The sequence below is a fragment of the Trichechus manatus genome, unplaced genomic scaffold (genome assembly GCF_000243295.1).
Source record: "Trichechus manatus latirostris isolate Lorelei unplaced genomic scaffold, TriManLat1.0 scaffold00024, whole genome shotgun sequence".
Classification (NCBI taxonomy): domain Eukaryota; kingdom Metazoa; phylum Chordata; class Mammalia; order Sirenia; family Trichechidae; genus Trichechus; species Trichechus manatus.
This window is the reverse complement of record NW_004443960.1, coordinates 9,371,340-9,393,100: the sequence shown is the minus strand read 5'-3', so window position 1 is coordinate 9,393,100 and position 21,761 is coordinate 9,371,340. Positions and strand designations below refer to the sequence as shown.

General features: G+C 42.3%; 1 protein-coding gene across 2 annotated transcripts in view; it reads left to right on the top strand.

Moving 5' to 3' along the window:
• GRIN2A (glutamate ionotropic receptor NMDA type subunit 2A) overlaps window positions 1-21,761 on the top strand; it is a 460,109-nt gene that overhangs the window by 202,563 nt on the left and 235,785 nt on the right. The window lies entirely within an intron of this gene.

Sequence of the window (21,761 nt, the reverse complement as noted above, 5' to 3'; positions counted from 1 at the left end):
GGCTCCATTGGCCGAGAAGCCATCATATTAAGAAGCTGTCATATTTAGAAACATGATTGCAGCTTGAAATTACATCTTTTATTTTACTAATTGGACCATTTTATAATTCAGAGCTGGAATTGGGGGTCAGAGGACCAGGATTCAATCGTTTCCCCACCCATGTGGGGCCTTTGGCGAGTCATCTTCTCACTCTGGGCCCGGTGCTTCTGATAGGCAGATAGAGATAACAACAGCGCCTGAGATGAGTACGTTGGGCAGTAAATCTGCTAACTCCTGGAACGTGCTGAGCGTAATGCCTCAGTAAGAAATGCCAGGCATTCGCCGCCTTCCATTTTCTTTTTAATGAGGACATCGGCATCTTTTAAATATCAGGTTGTTTGTTAAAATAAGAAAACCATATTGCCCAAAACCTACCTTACAAAATCTGCTATCCAAAATTTCTCCTGCACTTAACCTTTGGGAGAAAGAGGCAGGAGATGAAAATTAAGAATGTAATTGACAATCTATTTCTGAGCAGAATCTGGGCCCAGCATCCATTTCCCTTCTACTCTGTGAGTTTGATCCTCCGACAGAGACGATGAGCGTTCAGAGTGAGACCACCAGACCCGGCCAGAGTCATTATCATATACGAGATTCTACAGTGTTTCCTCTCCTCTCCTTACCCAGGCTGGAAAATGGGCCCACACATAATAAATTTTCAGCATTGACTTGAGGAGAATATAAGGGTTAGTTATAGGATGAAAGTTGGTGACAGGGTGATTCACTGGTAAAATTCTCACCTTCCCTGTGGGAGATTGGGTTCAAGTCCCGGCCGACGCGCCTCATGCACAGCCACCAGCCATGTGTCAGTGGAGGCTTGCGTGTTATGATGCTGAACAGGTTTCCGCAGAGCTTCCAGAATAAGACAGACTAGGAAGAAGAACCTGATGATCCATTTCTGAAAATCAGCCAGTGAAAACGCGGCAGCTCACCACGGTCTGATCTGCAGCTGAGCGTAGGGATGGCACAGGACCAGGCAGCATTTCTTTGAGTTGTGCACGGGGTCGCCATGACTTGGGGGCCAGCTTGATGGAGGATAACAATAACAGTGAAGGATAAAAAATGGTCAGATGGATAGAAGTACTAATCACCTCTCTTTTCCATCATTCTGGTTAATATCGTCCTGTTCTGGGATCTTGGGCTACATCACATAAAAGTGGGAGTACTGGGGGCTTTGTGGTATTACGGAAAGAACATGGGTTTAGAGTTAGTCTGATTTGAGATCAAATAATACCTTAGCTTATTGCTAGCTGTATCAACCTGGAAAGTTATTTGGCTTTTTTGAGCCTAACTCCCTTTTCCCCATAATGGAGAGAATAATGGCTTCTTCAAAGAGTTGTGAAGATGAAATGAGAAACTGTAGATTAAGGCATCTATTACAGTCTTTGGTATATAAAAGGTGCTCTTTAAATAGTCTTTGTCCTTGCTAAAAATGTGTGTGTGTGTGTGTGTGTGTGTGTGTGTGTGTCTGACAGAGAGAGAGAGAGTGAGAACTGTTGTGGGGACAGACTTAGAGCGAGCTCGAGGGAGGCTTCTGGTAAGGTTCTATATCTTTATCTGGAACATGGTTACATAGTCAAATTACAAAAAAATTGAGTGGTCTACAATAATGATTCTTATACATGTTATATTTCAATTAAAATTTTACTTAAAAAATGTGTCTATATCTATGACACGCACACAGACACACATACACACATATAGCTGTGGACCTCTTTTCCCCAGTGTCTGGAGAGACATAATCCAGAACATCTCTGCACCTCCTTTGTCCTCTGTTGACTCCCTGCCCCTCATGCGAGACTTGATCTAGGCCCATAGTTCTCCTTGGACCTGGTATTCTTCTGTTGCAGGAGAAGTATCTGGCAGTCTACTTCCGTAAAGATTACAGCCTTGGAAACCTTATGGCTCAGTTCTACTCTGTCCTATAGGATCGCTATGAATTGGAATCAACTTGACAGCAATGGGTTTATTCTTCTGTCATCTCTGTTAGGCGGTAGGATGGTGTGTTGTTGTTGCTGTTAGGTGCCATCGAGTTGGTTCTGACTCACAGCAACCCCATGTACAACAGAATGAAACACTGCCCAGTCCTGTGCCATCCTCACAATCGTTGTTATGCTTGAGCCCATTGTTGCAGCCACTGTGTCAGTCCATCTCATTGAAGGTCTTCCTCTTTTTTGCTGACCCTCTACTTTACCAAGCATGATGTCCTTCTCCGGGGACTGGTCCCTCCTGATAACATGTCCACAGTACGTGAGACGTAGTCTTGCCATCCTCGCTTCTAAGGAGCATTCTGGTTGTACTTCTTCCAAGACAGATTTGTTCATTCTTCTGTCAGTCCATGGTATACTCAGTATACCACAATTCAAAGTAACACCACAATTCAAAGGCATCAATTCTTCTTCGGGCTTCCTTATTCATTGTCCAGCTTTCACATGCATATGAGGCGATTGAAAATACCATGGCTTGGGTCAGGCACACCTTAGTCTTCAAGTGCTTTTCAACACTTTAAAGAGGTCTTTTGCAGCAGATATGCCCAATGCAGTGCGTCTTTTGATTTCTTGACTGCTGCTTCCATGGTTGTTGATTGTGGATCCAAGTGAAATGAAATCCTTGACAACTTCAATCTTTTCTCCGTTTATCATGATGTTGCTTATTGGTCCAGTTGTGAAGATTTGTATTTTCTTTATGTTGAGGTGTAATCCATACTGAAGGCTGTGGTCTTTGATCTTCATCAGTAAGTGCTTCAGGTGCTTATCACTTTCAGCAAGGTTGTGTCATCTGCATATCACAGGTTGTTAATGAGTCTTCTTCCAATCCTGATGCCTTGTTCTTTTTCATATAGTCCAGCTTCTTGGATTATTTGCTCAGCATACAGATTGAATAACTATGGTGAAAGGATACAACCCTGATGCACACCTTTCCTAACTTTAAACCATGCAGTATCCCCATTTGTGTGTATGTATAATAAAATGGTTACCTATGGAAGGAAGAAGGAGCCTCGGTGGCACAGTGGTTAAGCGCTCAGCTGCTAACCAAAAGGTTAGTGGTTTGAACCCACCAGCTGCTCTCTGAGAGAAAGATATGAGGATCTGTTCCTATAAATATTGCAGCCTAGAAAACCCTATGGGGCAATTCTGCTCTGCTCTACATGGTTCCTATCAATTGGAATTGACTCTAGGGCAATGGATTTGGTTTGGTTTTATGGAAGGAAGAAGGATATAGAGTAGAGGGAAGGAGGAAATAGAGTAGGTAGACTTTTCTGAATATAGACTATATTATAGGTTTGACTTTAGAACTATATAAATATTTTACCCAATTATGAAAACTAAAAAGCAATTCCTTCATATTGAAAGTAAAATAAAACAAATAAACTTAATTGTTAGAATAGCTACCTAGAGAAGAAATATTACAAGTGACTTTAAAATACAAAACTTTGTCTGCACATAACTAGTAGAATATACTCTAAAGACAAAAAAGAACAGAGAAGAAAATCTTATACCATTTTTGTTATTGTTGGGAGTAGTAATAGTATTGTTTTACTGAGGCTGATGTGTGTATAATGTGGATGAGGATACTTAGTGATTATACTGATGACGTTCAGAGTGGGCATCTGTCATGAGAGAAAGAGGAGATCTGTGAGGTTAAGTCCTGAACTCAAATCAAAAGTATCAGTATGAACTGATGATATATTTCAGCTTAAAAATATCTGTGTCCTAGGATAATGACCAACTCAGTAGTAAGGTCTGGGGCTGGACATATATAAAATGAGCCTCCCTGGAGTATATTTTCATGGCAGAAAGCAAAAGCAGCTCTCAAAGTCCGCAGGTCAAGAGGACTCAGGAACCATCCTAAAGAAATTTCCATTGGCCAAAGATGGAAGAATTTTAGCTTCAGTAAGAATAATAACTGCAAGAAATTGAAACACATCAAAACCGTAAGTTTACAATAATTCATCAATGAGTTTATAATAATATTTTAAAAGATAACTCTTTGATCACCTTTGAGGATGCTAGGGAACTAACTCATTGTTTGAAAATCTATATATAAGACTCAAATATTTATTCCACCTTTCTTGTATACACTACCTCTCAGGCTAACGAGATTGTTGATTTGAGTAAGTTTGGGAAAGATTATTGGGGAAGTGTTCCAAGTAATAAGTGAAGAAGGAATGGTAGAATGAGACTATCAGCAGTTTGCAAACGCTAGTGAATTACCACTGCTCGCCTGTCAGTTTGTTGTACTGTGGTGGGTTGCCTGTTGCTGTGATGCTGGAAGCTATGTCACTGGTATTTCAATTACCAGAAGGTCCACCCATGCTAGACAGGTTTCAGCAGAGTTTGCAGACTAAGACATACTAGGAAGAAGGACCTGGTGATCTGTTTCCAAAAATTAGCCGGTGGTAACCTTATGGATTGGAACAGAACATTGTTCAGTATGGTGCTGGAAGATGAGTCCCTCAGGTTGGAAGACACTCAAAATATGACTGGGGGAAGAGCTGCCTCCTCAAAGTAGAGTCCACCTTAATGATGCGGATTGAGTGAAGCTTTCGGATCTTCATCTGCTGATGTGACATTACTCAAAATGAGAAGAAACAGCTGCAAACATCCATTAATAATTGGAATGTGGAATGTGCCAAGTATGAATCTAGGAAAATTGGAAGTTGTCAAAATGAAATGGAATGCTTGAACATAAATATCCTAGGCATTAGTGAGCTGAAATGGACTGGCATTAGCCATTTTGAATTGGACAGTCATTTGGTCTCCTGTGCCAGGAACGACATTGCATTCAACAGTCAAAAAGAACATTTTGTGATCTATCCTGAAATATAATGCTGTCAGTGATAGGATAATATCCATACGCCTACAAGGAAGACCAGTTAATACGACTCTTATTCAAATTTACGCACCAGACAGGATTGCCAAAGTTGAAGAAACTGAAGATTTTTACCAATTTCTGGAGTCTGCAATTGGTCAAACACGGAGTCAAGATGTATTGATAATTACTGGTGATTGGAATGTGAAAGTTGGAACAAAGAAGAAGGATCAATAGTTGAAAAATATGGCCTTGCTTATAGAAGCAGTGCCAGAAATCGCATGATAGAATTTTGCAAGACCAACAATTTATTCATAGAAAATACCTTTTTTCAACAAGATAAACAGTGACCATACACGTAGACCTCACTGGATGGAATACACAGGAATCAGATCAACTACATCTGTGGAAAGAGAAGATGGAAAAGCTCAATATCATCAGTCAGAACAAGGCCAGGGGCCGACTGCAGAACAGAATACCAGTTAAAGTTGAAGCTGAAGAAAATTAAAACAAGTCTACGAGAGCCAAACTACAACCTTGAGGGTATCCTACCTGAATCCATCTCAAGAATGGATTTGATGCATTGAACACTAATGACCGAAGACCAGACGAATTATAGGATGATATCAAGGACATAGTACATGAAGAAAGAAAAAGTTCATGAAAAAGACAGAAAAGAAAAAAAAAAAAAAGGTTGTCAGAAGAGACTCTGAAACTTGCTCTTGAACATAGAGTAGCTAAAGCAAAAGGAAGAAATGAAGAAGTAAAAGAGCTGAACAGAAGATTTCAAAGAGCAGCTCAAGAAGACAAAGTAAAGTTACTATAATGACATGTGCACAGACCTGGAGTTAGAAAACCAAAAGGGAAGAACACACTCAGCATTTCTTAAGCTGAAAGAACTGAAGAAAAAATTCAAGCCTTGAGTTGCAATATTGAAGGATTCTACAGAGGAAATATTAAATGTTGCAGGAAACATCAAAAGAAGACAGAAGGAATACACAGAGTCACTGTACCAAAAAGAATAGGTTGACGTTCAACCATTTCGAGAGGTAGCATATGATCAAGAATCTATGGTACTAAAAGAATTCCAAACTGCACTGAAGGCATTGGGGAAAAGCAAGGCTCCAGAAATTGACAGGATACCAACTGAGACGTTTCAACAAACAGAGGCAACGCTGGAAGCGTTCACTTGTCTATGCCAAGAAATTTGGAAGACGGCTACCTGGCCAGCAGGCTGAAAGAGATCCGTATTTTGCCCATTCCAAAGAAAGATGATCCAACAGAATTCTGAAATTAACAAATAATACCATTAATATCCCATACAAATAAAATTATGCTGAAGATAATTAAAATTATCACAGCAGTACATTGACAGGGAACTGCCAGAAAGTCAAGCCGGATTCAGAAGTAGATGTGGAACAAGGGATATCATTGCTGATGTCAGCTGGATGTTGGCTGAAAGCAGAGAATACCAGAAAGATGTTTATCTGAGTTTTATGGACTATGCAAAGGCATTTGACTGTGTGGATCATAACAAATTATGGATAACATTGAGAAGAATGGGAATTCCGTATCACTTAATTGTGCTCATGAGGAACCTTTACATAGACCAGAGGCAGTAGTTTGAACAGAACAAGGACATACTGCCTGATTTTAAATCAGGAAAGGTGTATGTCAGTGTTGTATCCTTTCACTATACTTATTCAAACTATATGCTGAGCAAATAATCAGAAAAGCTGGACAATATGAAGAAGAAAACAGCATCAGAACTGGTGGAAGATTCCTTAACAATCTGCAACATTCAATGACATAACCTTGCTTGCTGAAAGTGACAAAGACTTAAAGCACTTACTGACGAAGATCAAAGACGACAGCCTTTAGTATGGATTACACCTTACCAACACTAACCATGCAACGCGGTGGTCGCATTGATTCTGACTTCTGACAACCCTATAGGACAGAGTAGAACTGTCTCATAGGGTTTCCAAGGCTGTAAATCTTTATGGAAGCAGACTGTCACATCTTTCTACCATAAAGCAACCGGTGGGTTCAAATTGCTGACCTTTTGGTTAGCAGCTGAGTGCTTTAACCACTGCGCCACTAGGGCTCTTGGATAACACCTTACCATAAAGAAAACAAAAACCCTCATAACTTGACCAGTAAACAACATCATAATAAACGGAGAAAAGATTGAAGTTGTCGAGGATTTCATTTTACTTGGAACCACAATCAACACCCATGGAAGGAGCAGTTAACAAATCAAACAATGTATTACATTGGGCAAATCTCCTGAAAAAGACCTCTTTAAAGTGTTGAAAAGCAGAGATGTCACCTTGAGGACAAAGGTGTGCCAGACCCAAGCCATGGTGTTTTTCAGTCACCTCATATGCGTGTGAAAACTGGACAATGAATAAGGAAAACCAAGGAAGAATTGATGCCTTTGAATTATGGTGTTGGTGAAGAATATTGACTATCCATGGACTGCCAGAAGAATGAGCAAATCTGTCTTGGAAGAAGTACAGCCAGAATGCTCCTTAGAAGTGAGGATATCGAGATCTCGTCTCATGTACTTTGGACATGTTATCAGGAGGAACCAGTCCCTGGAGAAGGACATCATGCTTGGTAAAGTAGGGGGTCAGCATAAAAGAAGAAGACCCTCAACAAATTGGAGTGACACAGTGGCTGCATCAATGGACTGAAATATAGCAATGATTGTGAGGATGGTTCAGTACTGGACAATTATTCGTTCCTTTGTACGTAGGGTCACTGTGAGTACGAACCAACTTGATGGCACCTAACAAGAACAACAATGGATTAATGGATCTGGGCGCTGATCATCAGTGCCTACTAATGTCACAAAAAGAGACAGCCAGACATTTTTACTTTCTAATGGTTGTGCACACGCTACCTATAAAGTGCTGTTGGGAAAATAAATGAAACCTGTATTCAATCAAGCCTCTAGGTGAGCCTGGTAGATGATACCGTGGGAATGTCATCAGTAAAATCCAGACAGTGGAAACCATGACAAAAGACCCAATTTTCTCAACCAGCAATGCAATGAAATAAAAAAAGATGGAAGGGGAACCTTAATATGAAAAGGCTTAAGAGTCATATTATTGTTGATAGCAGCTGTGAAGTTGGCTCCGGCTCACGGTGACCCCATGTACAACAGAACGAAGTATTGCCTGGTCTTGTGCCATCTTCCTGATCATTGGTATGCTCAAGTCCATTGTTGCAGTCACTGCGTATTTTGAGTGCCTTCCAACCTAGGGGGGCTCACCTTCCAGCACTATACTGGACAATATTCTGTTGTAACCCATAAGGTTTTCATTGGCTGATTTTCAGAAGTAGATCGCCAGGTCTTGTTTCCTAGTCTGTCTTAGTCTGGAAGCTCCACTGAAACCTCTCTACCATAGGTGACTCTGCTGGTATTTGAAATACTGGTAGCATAGCTTCCAGCATCACAGCAACATGCTAGCCACCACAGTATGAAAACCTGACAAATTGGTCACGGAGAGTCATATTAACCAACCAGAATAATACATGGACCTTGCTTATATTCTAATTCAAAGAAATATATATTTTTAAACATATACAGGACAGTCAGGGAAATGTGAACACGGGCTGAACACTTGATAATGTTGTTTTTTTTTTAATTTAGTGTGATGATGTTATTTTGGTGATATTTGAAAAGGGGAGTCCATGACTTTTAGAGCTGTGTACTGAAATATTTACAGTTGATATGATGCCTGATGTTTGCATCAAAACAGTCCAAGGAGAGGGGACATTGGCAAGAATGTAGAGAAAACAAGTTTGGCCATGAACTGAAAGTTATTGAAACTGGATGATAGGTACATCAGCATCCAAGGTAATATTCTCACTCTTTTCTATGTTTGAGAAATGAAAATTTTAAAAAGATTATAAAGTGACCTGTGTGTATGCAAACGTTTATGTAAATGACCTACTTTGGTTATAACTAAGCCTTGCAGATAGGTAAATATCTACCAGCCCAGTTAGGTTTTCATGTGATTGGATGCTCTGAGAGTGCCATGGCATTGCTGCCTGTAGGGGATAGAGGAGAATCCATCAACCCAGGACATGATGGAGTTTTCTATTCTTTTCTAATGCTAATCTGTGCATTTCCTGTCTTGCCATTCTTTCAGCACCTGGTGGGTACCTGATGGTGGCAATGACACGTATCTTTTAAGTCTGGAGCCTATGCTAGAGTTCTTTCCTCCTCTAAATTAGCTATAGGACTTGGGGCTACTAGGTGAAACTAGTTTTGTAGTTATAAAGGGGAATTTTCCAGTATCATCAGACTGAGTCTGGTTTATCGTCACTTAAAGCATTTCTCATGTGTCCCTTGTATGTGTATAGGGCTTTACTGTTTTCAAGGGTTTTCTTACATATCCATTCATTCGAGGAGTATTTATTAAATGCTTAACTGTGCTGCCATGGTACCAAATGAAGAAGATGCAGTATGAGAAGATGTGATTCTAGGTGACATTCTAGCGTGAGAGACTGCAGTACATAGGCAAAAAACTAATTATAGATTTTGAAAAGTGCTATAAAAAATAAACAGAGGGCCATGGTAAAGACTGCCCCTGGATGGCACAAATGGTTAATGTACTTGGATGCTGCCCTACAGGTTGGAGGTTCGAGTCCACCCATAGGCGTCTCAGAAGAAAATCCTGGAGATCTACTTCCGAAAAGTCACCCGTTGAAAATCCTGTAGTGCACAGTTCTACTTGGACGCACATGGGGCTGCCATGAGTTGGAATCGACAGCAACTTGTTTGATGGTTTTTAATGGTAAAGATTAATGGGCAAAGGCCCTGCTCTAGACAGGGAAGACCTCAAAGATCAGGTAACATTTAAGCTGAACCCTGAAGGAAGAAAAGGAGCCACTAAGGGGAAGAGCTGTAGGAAAAGCGTTGTAGGCAGAGGGAACAGCTAGTGCAGAGACATTGAGGTGGAAGAAAGCTGATTACAGTCTGGAAACTGTCAGCATCTACTGTGATCAGAGTATAATGAGCAAAGGGGAGAGTGGTCCAAAGCGTAGGGTCTAATTTATTTTCAGAGTAACACTGTGGAGTCGGTGTCTGTTCCTCCCATTTTACGGATGGAGAAACTGAAGGTCTGTGGACTAACACCACCGTCTCGACATCATTGCTCTTAAGTCACAGAACAAGACCATGAATCCTTTTCACCAGGCTCCAGGTCTGCTGTGGTCCCAGTCTCCCCTCACCTCACTTTTCTCACAGCTTAAGAAGTCAAGATAAGCTGTGCTTGGCACCACGCGACTGAGGTGCTTGCATTGGAAAGATGCAAGATCCAACATGCTCCTCAGATCGACATCAGAGTTGCTTCACAGGTTTCACTGCGGGAGGAGGAAGTACGGGCACAACTTTGTAATACCTTAGAAGTGTCTGGGTACAGAGCAGAAGTCACTGTCACCTCCATCTGCTACTCTCCCTCTGTCTTGCTGAGTAACCTGCCTTGGAGACTGGGAACCAGAGCTGCATCGTCCCTGGAACAGAATCCATCAAGACATCACTCGGATTCCGGTGGACTCTCAGCTTGTATTTCGGAGCCACTTGCTTTTCTCTTCCAAGTGACTTCAACTGTGGGTTCCTTCCCTCCTTCTGCCCACTTGGTATTCTCCAAAGGGAAGTCATGAAAAGCCTTCTGCAGGAATTTTCTATTGGCAGAAATTGTTTTCATGATGAACTTAACCCAGGCCACAGAGAGGGAGAAGTTTGCTGTTGAATCACTGACGAGGGGGCGGAAGAAGAGGCAGAGGAAGAGGCCTGGGGAACGGGAGGTGTGCTAAGCACTTACATACCCGGGTTCATCATCACAAACACCCAGCAAGGATATAAATTATTACCAGCTTTTTCCAAAGGAGCAAATTGAGGCTCTGCCGAGGTTAGGTGACTTTCCCAAGTTCACACAGACAGGAGGAAGTCGATCCAAGCCTCTGGAGCTCCAGAGCCTCATTCCCTAAAGCACACAGCTTCTCCATGGGCACTGTGAAAAGTGAGTGGCCCTTGCGTCCTTGCCCAAGTTACATATAACTCTTAACTGGAATTCGACACCGACAAACCAGTGCTTTTACTTTGCCCTCAACTTGTACTTTATATATGCTATAGCATGGTAGTGTTTTTGAGGTATGACATCCAGTTATCTCATTTTGCATGTAACAGAAAGGCTCAGAAAGGTGAGGAGTCTGTTCAGACTCACTCAGCTAATAAGTAGGAGAGCCAGGATCCAAGTTCTAACTCCAACTTCATTGCCACCTTTTCCAGCCATTGCTATCTTGTTTTTTCTCTTCTTTACCTTGTTGTCAAGCTCTAGAAACAACTTAATTAAAAAGTCCTTCTTTTGTGAATTAGAAAGAGATTTCAGTTTGCTTGCGATTGGGATTGAGGTTGAGAGGTGTATACTTCCAAAGTTTACTGCCCTGGGGAAAACCAACCCGCTGAACTGAATTGTGTGTGTGTGCGCGTGTGCATGGGTGGCTGTGTTGAGGGAGGAGAGAGGAGTGGGGCGTATTTATATATGTACTTGCTAAAATTAAAAGGAGCCCTGATGGTGCCGTGGTTAAGCACTTGGCTGCTAACTTAAATGTCAGTGGTTTGAATCCACCAGCCGCTCTGCAGGAGAAAAGACCTGGCAATCTGCTCCCATAAAGATTACAGCCTAGGAAACCCTACGGGTCAGTTCAACTCTGTCCTATGAGTAGAATCAACTCAATGGCACACAGCAACACAGCAGTTAAAATTCAGTGGCAGAATTGCCTAAATGTATTCTGTGGTTAAATGGTGGCTTGAGCTTTGCCTTTGACGCAGAGTTTTGGAATGTGTGATATATAATGCATACTGAACACCTGTTGTGGGTCAACAACACTATTCTTTATATGCTTACATTCTCCATATGTACCTTGTAAACCTGTTGCTGTTGAGTCCGTTCCTACTCACAGTGACCCTATAGGAGAGTAGAACTGCCCCATAGGGTTTCTAAGGCTGTAATCTTTACTGGAGCAGACTGCCACCATCTGTCTTCCACGGAGCAGCTGGTGAGTTCGAACAGCCAACCTTTTGGTTATCAGCCGTGCACTTAACCACTGCGCCACCAGGACTACTTATATGTGCCCCAGTACATACAAATAAAGGACTTCATATAATATCTGGCAGAGATCATGTAATGAATGTTAATAGTTTTTATTATACTTTTTATCTCATTTACCAAAAACGAAACCAAACCCATTGCCTTGGAGTTGATTCCGACTCACAGTGACCCTATAGGACAGAGTAGAACTGCCCCATAGGGTTTCCAAGGAGCGGCTGGTGGATTCGAACTGCCTGCCCTTTGGTTAGCTGCCGAACTCTTACCCACTGTGCCACCAGGGCTCCTTATCTCATTTAGGCTGAGGTAAATAGTATTTCCTCAACGTCTTAGTTTCTTAGTGCTGCTGTAACAGATACCACAAGTGGATGGCTTTAACGAACAGAAATTTATTTTCTAACAATTGGGAGGCTTGAAGTCCAAGCTGAGGGCACCAACTCTAGGGGAAGGCTCTCTCTGTTGGCTCTGGGGGAAGATCTTTGTCTGTTTTAGCTTCTGTGGCCCTGGTGTTCCTCACTTCCTTGGCTTTTTTCATTTAGCACCTATCTTACCCATTTGTGCTTGTCTCTGTGTCTGTCCTGTTCTTTATGTCACTCCAAAGTGATTAGGTTTAGGATCCACCCTACACTGATATGGCCTTATTAACATACCAAAGAAAACCTTATTCTCAAAAGTATGTTGTTGTTAGGTGCAGTTGAGTTAATTCTAACTCACAGCGACCCCATGGGAGAGAGTAGAACTACCGCCGAGGGTATTCTAGGCTGTCACCTTTATGGAAGCAGACCACCAGGTCTTTTTTCTGTGGAGATGCTGAGTGGGTTCAAACTGCCAACCTTTGAGTTAGCAACCGAGCACTTAACTGTTGCGCCACAAGGGCTCCTTTCCAGAGATATAAGGGTTAGGATTCCAACACCTATTTTGAGGGGACAAGTCAATCCACAACACTCAGAATAGAAAGTTGAGATTTACAGACTTAAATAACTTCCCCAAATCACTAAATTAGCACACTACAGAGCCAGGATTAAAACCCAGGTCTGGTTAATTTTTGAAACTGGTGTCTTGCAGGACAACTTCATGCTAAGAGGGACCTGTTACAAACTGATTGGTTGATCGATTCAGGAACACAGAGAGTTAAGTCCCTGTTTGTTGTTGGAAAACAATCAAAATTATCTTCCGCTTCCAGGCCTTGGACAAAGTTCACATACAGTAGCCAGCCGAGCTTAAACAGGATAATGTATTTTGTATTCCACTAACGTGGCAGCCTTGGCTGATAAGACTTGGGTTCTGAGATCTCATTTCTCGCTCAGTGTGGTGCCAGGCCCGCGACCTGATGGATAGTGGCTTCCCTGGAAGGATAAATTCACAAGTCACGCCACATGACCAGCTTCGGAGCGCGCGCATCATTCGTGAGGCTTCCATGGGGTGGTGGCTGCCTGCCTTGAATTTCATTCCTGGAATGGGAGGGCTCACGCACGTTTTTCCATAAGTGCACTGTTGACATCAGTCCTATTAGAAGGACAGCACAAACTTGGCTTTAGGTATTTTTGTATGCCTTTTATTCCCAGCACACCTGACTCTCTGAAGTTGGTTCTGGATCCAGGAGCTTGGTGTTTTCCTTCTTTCTTTAATAATTTATTTCATTTGTTGTTGTTGTTGAAAATATACACAGCAGAACGTAACCCAATTCAACAATTTCTACACATAGAATTCAGTGACATTGGTTACATTCTTCAAGTTGTGCAATCATTCTCACCCTCCTTTTCTGAATCATACCTCCCCCATGAACATAACCCCCCCAAACTTCCTATCTAACCTTTCAAGTTGCTGTTGTCAATTTGATCCCATATAGATGGTTCTTTAGGAGCCCTGGTGGCACAGTGGTTAAGCGTTCGGCTGCTAACCGACAGGTCTGCGGTTTGAACTCACCAGCCGCTCCGAGGGCGAAAGATCTGGCAGTCTGCTTCCGTAAAGATTACAGCCTTGGAATCCCTGAGGGGCAGTTCTACTCTGTCCTGTGGGCTCGTTCTGAGTCGGAATTGACTTGATGACACACAGCAACGATACAACAGATTGTTCTTTAGAAGAACGTAATGCTCAAGGCGGACAGTCTTTACTAATTAAGCCCAACTATGGTTTGAAGAAGACTTCAGGGTATATTTTTGGTTTGAAGTTTAAAGATTATATCAGGCCAGTAGTTTTGGGGGTTCATCCAGCCTCATTGGGAAGCTTAGGGTTTTCTGTTGGGTTCTAAATGCCAACCTCCAGGAGGAGTCTTGGGTGAAGTTGACCGTCTTAGGCTAGTAGAGACTCAGCAGAGAGTGGAAGGAGCGAAGTATCAGAAGACTGGGGTCTACAGTCACTTGTTTTGTGGCATGAGAGCAGTTAGTCTCCTGCTTTCCATGCTTGAGAGAGTTGGGGTACACCAGTGTTTCCCAGAATGTGGGGGTACCTACCACCTCTGGTACATGAGTTGATTTAAGATGGTTACACGGCCCCAGCAGTAACTAACATGAATTCATGTAGTGAGAATTTTACTTCCCTCTCAATTTTCTCGACCACCCGTCTGTCAGTTTGCCATGCTGTGGTGGCTTGTGTGTTGCTGTGATGCTGGAAGCTATGCCATTGATATTTCAAATACCAGCAGTGCCATCCATGGTGGACAGGTTTCAGTGGAGCTTCCAGACTAAGACAGACTAGGAAGAAGGACCTGGTCATTTACTTCTAAAAATTAGCCAGCAAAAACCTTATGGATCACATCAGAACATTGTTCAACATGGTGCTGGAAGATGAACCCCTCAGGTTAGAGGGCACTCAAAATTTGACTGGGAAGGAAATGCCTCCTCAAAGTAGAGTCGACCTTAATGACATGGATGGAGTCAAGCTTGTGGGACCTCAGTGTTCTTGCAGTTCTTTAGATTAAGCAAGGAGAAAGCCTCAGAGTCTTGCTAGCTTATCTGCAAACACCTCTCTGGGGTCTGGTTCTCACCCTTTCCAATGAGTAAGAAGCACCTCACCTTCCTAGCCTTGAGCATACACTTGGGTCTAGCCAGGATTTAATACTACGTTTCTGTTTGATTTTTGTGGTGACTGTTTTTAGTAAGTGATACAGGGTTTCCTATTTATGTGAGCTATAAAATTTCCCTTGAAATAGCTTAATTACATTTTAGAAAGTGAGTTGGTTTATTGTTGTTGTTTGTTGCTGTGGAGTTGGCTGTGACTCATGGCGACCTTCTGTATAACAGGGAAATGTTGCCTGGTCCTGTGCCACCTTCATCAGTGTTGGCACGTTTGAGCCCATTGTTGTGGCGATTGCGTAGTGCCTTCTATCTAGGGGATTCATCTGCCAGCGCTATATTGGACAGTATTCTTTTTTTTTGTTGGTATTCCTATTTTTTTTATTGTACTGTAGGTGGTTTCCAGAGCAAATTAGTTTCTCATTAAACAATTAATACACATACTGTTTTGTGACATTGGTTACCACCCCCATGACTTGTCAATACTCTCCCTTTCTCGACCTTGGGTTCCCTATTACCAGCTTTCCTGTCCCCTCCTGCCTTCTTGTCCTTGCCCCTGGGCTGGTGTGCCCATTTAGTCTTGTTTTGTTTTATGGGCCTGTTTAATCTTTGGCTGAAGGGTGAACCTCAGGAGTGACATTATTGAGCTAAAAGCGTGTCCAGGGGCCATACTCTCTGGGTTTTTCCAGTCTCTGTCACACCAGTAAGTCTTTGTGTGTGTGTGTGTGTGTGTGGGAGGGTGGGTGGGTGTATGTGTTTGTGTATGTATGTGTGAGTTAGAATTTTGTTCTACATTTTTCTCCAGCTCTGTCTGGGACCCTCTATTGCGATCCCTGTCAGAGCAGTTGGTGGTGGTAGCCAGGTACCATCTAGTTGTGCTGGACACGGTCTGGTGGAAGCTGGGGTAGTTGTGGTCCATTAGTCCTTTGGACTAATCTTTTCCTTGTGTCTTTGGTTTTCTTCATTCTCCCTTGCTCCAGATGGGGCGGGACGAATGGAGTATCTTAGATGTCCGCTTACAAGCTTTTAAGACCCCAGATGCTACTCACCAAAGTAGGATGTAGAACATTTTCTTTATAAACTATGTTATGCCGGTTGAGCTACATGTTCCCTGAAACCATGGTATTGGACAGTATTCTGTTGTGATCCATAAGGTTTTCATTGTCTGGTTTTCAGAAGTAGATTGCCAGGCCTTTCTTCCTAGTCTGTCTTAATCTGGAAGCTCTGTTGAAACGTGTGCACCCTGGATAACCCTGCTGGTATTTGAAATACTGGTGGCATAGCTTCCAGCATCATAGCAACATGCAAGCCATCACAGTATGACAAACTGCCAGATGGATGGTGGAGTTGACTCATAGATAATACCTGTTGGCAAGTATTTGTGATTGAAGTTGAAGAGAAACTGATCATGGAGTTGTCTGTTTCTGTCTTTAATTCTATCACATATTTTGAGCCTCTGTTTTTAGGTGTCTGCACATTTATGATATGTCTTCCTGATAAAGGCATCCTTTTATTTTCATGAAATGCCCCTCTGGGATTACTTTGGGTCTTGATGTCTGTTTTATCTGATGTCTTATGTTGATACAGATACTCCAAGCTTTAATGCTTGCTGGTTGTGTGGTATATCTCTTTCTATTAAGTTACTCTTACTGTCTGTGTCTTTACATTTAAAGGGCATCTCTTGTAAATAGAAAATAATTGGGTCTTGCTTTTTGTGTGTTTAGTCTATTCTGATACTTTCTGTCTTTCAGTCCACTACCACTTCGTGTAATTGTTGATGTGTTTGGATCAGGCAGACCATTTGTTACTGGTTTTCTCTATTTACCCTCTGTTTTTGTTTCCTTTAATCTCTTTCTTGCATTATTCTTTTATTGCTGCTGTAGCAAATGACCACAAAGCTAGCTGTTGTAGGACTGAGATCCACTTCCTTGCTGGTTGTCAACCAGGGAGGGGCTGGTCTTTATTCCCAGAGGCCACCCCCATTCCTTTGCGTGCTTTCCATGGGGCCCCCTCCAGCAGTGGTGGGTTGAGTTCCCATTGAATCTCTCCGACTTCTCCTTCTGCCATATCTCTCGGTCTCCAGCTAGAGAAAGTTCTCTGCTTTTAACAGCACATGTGATTATACTGGTTTCAACAGGCTAATCCAGGATGCCAGCACCAGTTGCTGTTGAATTTATTCCGACTCATGGTGACCCCATGTGTTTCAGAGTAGAGCTGTGCTTCGTACGGTTTTCAATGGCCGATTTTTTGGAAGTAGATTGCCAGGTCTTTGTTCCAGGGTGCCTCTAGGTGAACTTGAACCTCCAACCTTTGGTTAGCAGCCAAGCATGTTAACTATTTACATCACCTAGGGACTCGTAATCCAGGATAATCTCCTTATTTTAAGGTCTATAACCTTAATTGTGGAGCCCTGGTGGCACAGTGGTTAAGAGCTCAGCTTTTAAGCCAAAATGTTGGCAGTTCAAATCCACCAGTCGCTCCTTGGAAACCCTATGGGGCAGTTCTACTCTGTCCTGTAGGGTCGCTAGGAGTCGGAATCGACTTGATGGCAGTGGGTAAATGGTGAAATGGTAACCTTAATGACATCCGCAACATCCCCTTTTTCTATGTAACTTAATACATTAGTAGGATCTGAGAGGTAGGGCATAGATATCTTTGGGTAACCATTCTGCCTTCTTTTGGATTTCTAGAATACTTTTTGAATTCCATTTTAGTTTATTTTTTGGCTTTTTAGCTATAACTTTTGCATTTTCACAGCGATTGCTTTAAACATAATATCAAAGATGCTTAGCTTTTCACAGGCTACTCAGGGTTAATAATGTACCACTTTATGTGGAATGTAGAGACCTTTTGCTGTATAGGCCCTTTTACCACCCCTTTTCATCCACTGCATCGACATACATTAAAGCTGCACAAGACGATGTGAGGTTATTTGTTTTAAACAACCGTGTGTACTAACAAACGCGAGGAAAATAGGCTTGTATATTTACGCAAATATTTACATTCCTGATGCTCTTCGTTTCTTCCTGAAGGAATCTGAATTTTCTTCTGGGATCGTGTCCCTTTAGCTGGAAGAATTTCTTTTAGCATTTCTTGAAGTGAGGACTGCTACAATGAAATCTCTTTGTTTTCTTCTATCTGAAACTTTTTTTTTTCCTTTTTAATTTTATTTTGTTGTTGTTGAGAATATACTCAGCAAAACATACACCGATTCAACAGTTTCTACATGTACAGTTCAGTGACACTGATGACATTCTTTGAGTTGTGCACCATTCTCACCCTCCTTATCTGAGTTGTTCCTGCCCCATTAACATAAACTCACTGCCCCCTAAAGTTCCAAGCTAATGTTTACCGTTGCGATTGTCACTTTGATCCCATATACATAGTTCTTAGAAGAGTATAATGCTCAAGGCAGGCACTTTTTACTAGTTAAGCTAAACTGTTATTTGGTTTTAAGAAGTCTTCGGGGGATATTTTTGGTTTAAGTTTTAAAGATTATCTCAGGGCAATAGTTTCAGGGATTTGAAAATTCTTTATTTTGCCTTAACTCTTAACAGTTATTTTCACTGAGTATAGAATTTTGGGTCTCTCTTTCAGCACTTCAAAGGTTTTGTCCCACTCTCTTTGGGACTCTATAGTTTTAAATGATATGTCTTTGGAAAATTTGTTTTTCCCTGTGTAATGGGTCATTTTTGTTCCCTTATTAAATTTCAAGATTTTCTTATTATTATGATTTTTGTTAGTATGACTAGAATGTGCGTAGCTAGGGTTTCTTCACATTTATCCTGTTAGTAATCCAAAATTTAGTGGCTTAAAACAATCATCACTTTATTGTCAATCATGATTCTGTGGATTGACTTGGCTCTGTTGGGTAGTTCTTCTGCTCCACATGATATCAGCTGGGGCCACAGTCATCTGAGGGCACGGTTAGGCTGGAAGGTCCAACGTGGCTCATCATGCAGCTGGTAGTTGGTGCTGATTGTTGGCTTGGAAGCTTAGCTGGGACAGTTGACCACAGTGCCAACATGTGGCTTGGGCTTCTCACGCACAGCAGCTGGGTTCTGAGTGGATGTGAACAAGGGTAAGAAGGAAGAAGTGGACATTACTAGTTTTCTTAAAAACTAGGCCTTTCTATCAGCCAAATAGTCACAGGGCCAGACAGATTCAAGAGGAGGAGAAACAAACTCCCCTTCTCGATGGGGAGGATCGCGAAGACTTTGAGGCCGTCTTTAATTCACCCTACTTGACGTTGCCTCACTGTCTCTAACGCTACCACCTTGGTATTTGTTCATGCCCTCAGCATCGCTTTACAGGACCCTGAAATACTCTTGTAAGTTACTCCCCTCCCTTCATCCTTGCCTCTCTCAAATGTCTATCTGTACAATTCCTTTTCTTTCCTCAAGATTCAGTCTGGTTGCCTCCTCCAGAAAGCCTTTCTTTGTCTTCTCTGAGCGAATGAATTTCCTATCTCTCTGCTGTCCCAGCATTCTGGTCACACTTTAGTAATTGCCACATTGTTCCACAATCTTCAGGTCTATTTGTCTTTCTCACCAACTAGTCTGTTTCTCAGGGGCAGGGACCACATTTGATACATTGTAAAAATGGCGAGGGAGCAGCGTCTGACTTCTTCTAACTTCACCAGGGGGAAGGAGAATCAAGACCCGCAGCCCAAGGCTGATTCCTGAGGCGGAGGTCAGATGTGCCTCGTCCGCCATCTTTACCAATTCTGACACCAACCGTCCCTGCCACGGCACTCTCTATTTCTCTGCTGGGTTCAAGAATTCATTGCAATGGCCACACAGAACTCACAGACAATACCCTCCATTATGGGGTTTGTTAGGGAAGTAACAGGTTGTAATTCAGGTTCAGGAGCGCTCAGGATACAGATCTTAGATCAGGACGGCCTCTTCCCAGCTATGCCCGCAGGTAGGCCTCTCTCTGGCCCATCGGCCTCTGTCCTGTTCGGGAAAGTGTTACAGATCTCTTTTAGCTTGTTGGTAAGTGCCAGATGCACCCTACTCTTCCAGTAAGCTTCGGCTTGAAGGCACTCAGCTCTAGCTCAGTGGATTAGAGAACCTAGCTCCACCAAGTGCGAAGAGGCACCCTACTCCTCCAGCAAGCCTCCTGCCTGAAGGCACTCAGCTTTCTCCCTGTGTGGGCCGGGATGCCCACCAGTCTCACCTGCCACCATTTCTCTGCCACTGCTTCTTGCCATCTTCAGTGTTACAGCTCTCACTTTCTCTCTGTCTCTGTCTCCTGGTTCCAGGGGCTTCTCAGTGCAGGGATCCCAGGTGCAAACGACACTCTCTGCTCTTGGCTCTTCTTCCTTGGTGGTGGTGAGATCCTCTCTCTCCTGCCTCTAGGGTGGCTTATTTTAAGCCTAGCGGGTTGGCAAAACTGACCAATCCCTTTGGTGGGCCACAATTACCTAATTTGCACAGTCCTGCCCAATCGCTTGAGTGCGAGTTACAAGACGATGGCGAGAAAGACGATACAAAAGCATTGCTTACATCCAGTGTTTCTTCTCTTGAGAGTGCCCCAACCTGTAGAGGGACTTGGGATGGTGACTTTACCTGTCTTATTTATTATATCCTTAATGTCTAGGTCTGTGCCTGGCTCATCAGAGATTCTTAAATATTTCTTGAAATACAGTGATTTTTTTTTTTTTTTTTTTAATTCATGCAGCCAGTTAAGCTGAAACGAGGACTGGATCCCAGATTTGTTCCCCTGCTAAGTTAATTCTTTGTAGGGCCCTCTAGCTGGTACGTGAATCTAAACAATACTCAAGGCCTCTTTTCCTTAGTATATCCAGCTTATATCTTTATCGCTTTATCTCAAGAGCACTCTTTTTTCATACGTTTTAAAATATAAACTGGGCTTAACAGAGTGAAAAAGGTTGAAGATGTTCCTGCTTTGGTTCTACCCCAGTCTCTCTAGCGGGCAAGGCACCATACACTGCTCCCTTTCCTAGTTTCACGTTTGAAGACATCAACTCCGAGGTCCAGGACTTCGAAGCAGATTGTACATTTTATACTTGATGCTTTGGAACATGAAACTTGCAGAGTCGATTTCTTCTGGAATTGTGCTAATAAAGAGAAAAAAGAGAGTTAAGTGATTCACCTAGAGGTCCAGGAGGCTAGAGCTGGAAAACTGAAGTCAAGCAGTCATTCAGAGTTTGAATTTGAGCCTCTTTTTCTGTATCATCTGTCCTGATGTTTGGCACAGCACAAGAATACAGGAAATCTCTTTTTTTAATATTTCAATTTGTTGTTGTTGTTGAAAGTATACGCAGCGAAACATACTCCAATTCAACAGTTTTTGCGTGTACAGTTCAGTGACATTGATTACATTCTTCAAGTTGTGCAACCATTCTCACCTGCCTTTTCTGAAGGTTTAAAAAAGACCTCAGGGGATAATTCTGGTTTAAGGTTTAAAAATTATCTTGGAACAGTAGTTTTGGGAATTCATCCAGCCTCAGTGGCTCCAAAAAGTCTGGATTCAATGATAATTTGAAATTCTGTTATGCATGTTCCCCCTTTTGATCAAGATTCTTCTGTAGACTCTTCGATCAAAATGTTTAGCAATGGTGGTCAGGCACCACCAGTTTTCTGGTCTCAAGGCAAAGGAGGCAGTTTGTTCATGGAGGCAATTACCCATGTATTCCATTTCCTCCTCCTATTCCTGACTCTCCTTCTTCCACGGGGAATTTCTTTGACATTAAGGCTGGCTCTACCTAAAGCAGTGATTCTCAAACTTCAGTGTGCATAAG